We start from the raw sequence: 4,772 nt of genomic DNA on the forward strand, positions 1-4,772 counted from the left end.
TTTAAAAGAAAGTGCAACTTGAAAGCTTGAGAAAAATAGAACAATTGAAAAAACAGTGTTTTGTTTGCTCTCATTTAACTCCCACTTAAAATAAGATGGTGATTTAAAAAACACGCTTGGAATAAAGTAAGGCATGTCTTTATACGGGCATGGCACCCTAAAGCTTAGCCTTCAAAAGAAAGTGCAACTTTGAAAGCTTGAGAAAAATAGCACAGTTGAAAAAATAGTGTTTTGTTTGCTCTCATTTAACTCCCACTTGAAATAACATGGTGATTTAAAAAACGCGCTTGGAAAAAAGTACAGCATGTCTTTATAAGGGCATGGCACCCTAAAGCGTATATAAGATAAGGGCGTGGTACCTTAAAGCTTAGCCTTCAAAAGAAAGTGCAACTTTAAAAACTTTAGAAAAATAGCACAGTTGAAAAAATAGTGTTTTGTTTGCTCTTATTTAACTCCCACTTGAAATAACATTGGAAAAAAGTAAAGCATGTCTTTATAAGGGCATGGCACCCTAAAGCTTAGCCTTAAAAAGAAAGTGAAGCTTCGAAAGCGTAAGAAAATAGCACAGTTAAATCACACGCTTAGAAAAAAGTAAAGCATGTCTTTATAAGGGCATGGCACCCTCAAGCTTAGCCTTTGAAAGAAAGTGCAACTTTAAAAGCTTGAGAAAAATAGTATAGTTTAAAAAATAGTGTTTTGTTTGTTCTCATTAAACTCCCACCTGAAATAACATGGTGATTTAAAAAACACGCTTGTTACCCTAAAGCTTGAGAGAAATAGCACAGTTGAAAAAATAGTGTTTTGTTTGCTCTCATTAAGCTCCCACTTGAATAACATGGTGATTTAAAAAACACACTTGGAAAAAAGTAAAGCGTGTCTTTATAAGGGCATGGCACCCTAAAGCATATAAGCATAGATGTCTCCTTTTGAACAAGAGCTCCTGAGGGTGATGGCCACCTATGGCCACACCTTCACCACCTCACTCACAACCCTTGTCCACAAACTTGTCCTCCTTAAGACCACACACTCGATGGATCTCTCATCACCACCGAAAGCTTTTCTCTTAGTCATCCCCAAAGTCACGAACACAATGATCACCAACATGATGAAGGTAAGCTTTTCATTATATTTTTTCTATAATCTCATGCTTAGTCCCAATCATCAACACAATTTTAATCCATTGCCTTATTAATCTCATGTTTACTTTAAACACCATGTTTATAAATCAGCCCAGTAACCTCCTACTTACTCTTAATGAGCATTATCTTAATCTTGATTTTATCATGCATGCAAGCTTGTCATGTGAATATCACTCCCCCTACATATATTTACACAAATGGACTATCTAGTTATACACACCCAACTAGTCCTCTTCCACCATGTTCACCAAAATGGAAACACTACATGAGGGGAAGAAGGGAAGGAATGCAAGGGTCTTAACTGATAGTCATCTTGAGAATAGGACCCTCTCTTGTGGAGAGGGTAAAGGCTGATGTGGCACCCAATGGAGCCTTTGCAAATGGGTAGTGAGCAAGGAGGAGAAAGCCATGGAGCCTTTGCAAATGGGTAGTGAGCAAGGAGGAGAAAGCCGTGGAAAAGTTCAACATGTTCTCAATGTCGTTAGTGCTTGAAAGAGGGTGAAGAAGTGAGAGCTAACTAAGGGAGGCAGGGAGAGAGAGAGAGAGAGAGAGAGAGAGAGAGAGAATTCACAAGAAAAACCTAAAACATCCTACCATCTACAAACATGCATCAATAAGAGGGAAGCAAGCATGCAAGCTTATCAACACACAAGAGCTCCAAGCTAGAAAACTCAAGGTCAATTATAATTAATGGGATAGTCCTTTTTTCGTTATGAAAAATGTCTTATATACATGGCCTCATATTTACAGTGAGAGCTGATTAAGGGGGGGTTGGAGAGAGAGAGAGAGAGAGAGAGAGCACAAAAGCGAAACCTAATGTAAACACCCAACCATCCACAAGCATGCATCAATAAGAGGGAATCAAGCATGTAAGCTTATCAAACACAAGAGCTCCAAGCTAGAAAACTCAAGCTCAATTGTGATTAATGGGATACTCCCTTTTCTTATTATTAAAAATGTCTTATATACACAGCCTCCTATTTACAAGTGCCCGACCACCACCCATCGTATGTACTCCTAGGCTATATTCATACAACTTCTATCTTAGCCTGCATTTTACATGTAGTATGCTCGGCTAGATCCCATAACCAAGAATCATTAAGTGCATGGTGCGATTACAAATGGTGGTATAGAAGCGCACATCAAAAATAATGTTAACTAAATGTGGTTAACACACCACCCTTGTCAAGATGCTGACACTCACGAGGTGCCTGCATGACCGTTCGACATTTACATCACTGGAGGGTTTGGTAGCTGGCACTGACATATCTTTGCCAAAGATGCTACAGCTGGACTACATTGACTAGTCCACATCTACCCACAACTCAGTTGTGACAGTTTGGGTGTAGTGTAGTACCACTGCAGAGAATACAGCAGTTTGTGTAAGTCAAAACAAGAGTGTTGTTTTTTGTAAATTTGTGTTGTACAAAAGATGTCAAATGATGGAATAAACCAGATTGTTGTAGAGAATCTTGACAAGAACAACTTCCATGCTTGGAGGTTTAGATTGACCAATTTCCTGATGGTGGGAAAAGGTTACTGGGACTACATTGAAGGTGAACATGAGGAGGCACCAGAGATACCGGAGGATACCCAACTGCTGCAGATGTAAAAGAGTTCAAGGATTGGAATCAAGGAACAAGGAAAGTAATGTACTAACTTTCTATTAGTATACAGGACACCATGATTGGGCATATACAGGATGCCAAGTCACCTAAGGAGGCATGGGACACCTTGGTGAAGCTATATGAAACTAATACCAAAGCACGAAAGATTCAGTTGAAGAATGAGCTTCATACCGTAAAGACGAAGAATATGCCTGTGAATGATTATGCCGCCTCAAAGATCAAGGGTATTGTGGAATCCCTTGCATCAATTGGTGTTTCTGTTGATAATGATGATAAGGTGGAAGTGTGTCTATGTGGTCTTGGGCCACAATACAAGGCATTCAAAATGTCTATTCAGACTCGAGAGAACATTTCCAACTTCACAAATTTGGTGTCAATGTTGATCATTGAAGAGAAGAAGTTGGGTGAAGATCAATAGTCTTCACAAAACAAAAACAGTTCAGAGCAGCAGGCCTTCTACTGCAGGTAGAGGAAGAGGTAGAGATCGTGGACGTGGCCAAGGTGGTAGCTGAACAGGTAATCAGAATTATGGTCAGCATAGTAGCAACAGTCCCAAGATTCACAACAACAACACACAGTGGAAGAGGCCAGTATAGAGGCAGGGGGAGCCAACGAGGTCGTGGTAATTGTTGGCAAAGGTAGTATAATGATACACGAGGCTATTTTTATTGTGGTAAGCCTGAGCATGTACAAGCAAATTGCTATAAGAAGTAGAGTGACATGTGAAATGGAAAAGTGCAGCAAAACAACTATGTATCCTCTAGTAGAAATGATGAGGATAATGAGAGGTTGTTTGTTATGCAACATGTGGTTAATGTTGTGTCTGGAAATGATGTAGCAGCATGTAAGGATGACGTATGGTATGTTGATTCAGGTGCTTCAAACCACATGACAAGTCATGCTGAGTGGTTCAAGGAAATGAAGAGTCTTGAAAGACCAGGTTTTGTTGGAGACACTGCTCATTTGATTGCCCATGTTGGAGATTTTGCCATTGTCTATGCAGGATGGTAAAGTAAAGTACCTTCATGTTCCAAACATTACAAAGAATCTGGTTTCTGTTGGCCAGATGATTGAGTAGGGTTTACAGGCTCGGTTTAACCCTGATGGCTGTTATGTAGAAGATTTTAAAGATAAGTGCAAGTTGATTGCAAAAGGCAACAGAGTGGGCAGAATGTATACATTGAATGTAAATATGCCTGAAGTGAGTGCTGCAATGTTTGCAAATGGTTTTGGAGTTGTTGCTGATACAAACATTTGGGATAAGAGAATTGCGCATGTAAATGTGCAAAGAATGAAGTTTATGCAAACTAAAGAAATTGTGACAGGGCTGCCTAAGTTTAAAGTTGAAGGTATGCATAAAGTTTGTAAAGATGTCAATTTGGAAAGCAAACAAAACATGTATTTTCACATGACAGAAATGTGAGCAGGAATGTACTAGATAATGTGCATTCAGATATATGGGGTCCTGTAAGACTATGTCTATGGGTGGCTGTAGGTACTACACATAACATTCATTGATGACCACATGAGAAAAGTGTGGGTGTATTTCATGAAGGATAAGAGTGAAATGTTCACTCATTTTTAGAATTTCAGAGTTATGGCTAAAAAATAGATAGGAAAGCATGTAAAGTGCCTAAGGTCAGATGGAGGGGGAGAATACTTTTCCAATGAGTTCTTTGAATTCTTGCTAAAGAATGGCATTCAGAGACAGTTTACATGTAGATACACTTTGCAGAGCAAAATGGAGTTGCTGAGCGGAAAAACAGGCTCATTGTAAAGATAGCATGAGCATTGATGGCAGAGAAGAATATGCCGCATAGCTATTGGGCTGAGGCTGTGTCTACAGCAATTTATATCATGAACAAAACTCCTACTGTAGCCATACATGATGTAACGCTAGAGGAGAAGTTTACCAACAAGAAACCTGATTTTTCTCACTTGAAAGTTTTTGGATGTATTGCATATGTGCATGTGCCTACATGTGAATTGAGGGTAAGCAGGAATG

This window comes from Cibotium barometz, chromosome 1, assembly GCF_041138505.1.
Source record: "Cibotium barometz isolate CiBa-2024 chromosome 1, ASM4113850v1, whole genome shotgun sequence".
Classification (NCBI taxonomy): domain Eukaryota; kingdom Viridiplantae; phylum Streptophyta; class Polypodiopsida; order Cyatheales; family Cibotiaceae; genus Cibotium; species Cibotium barometz.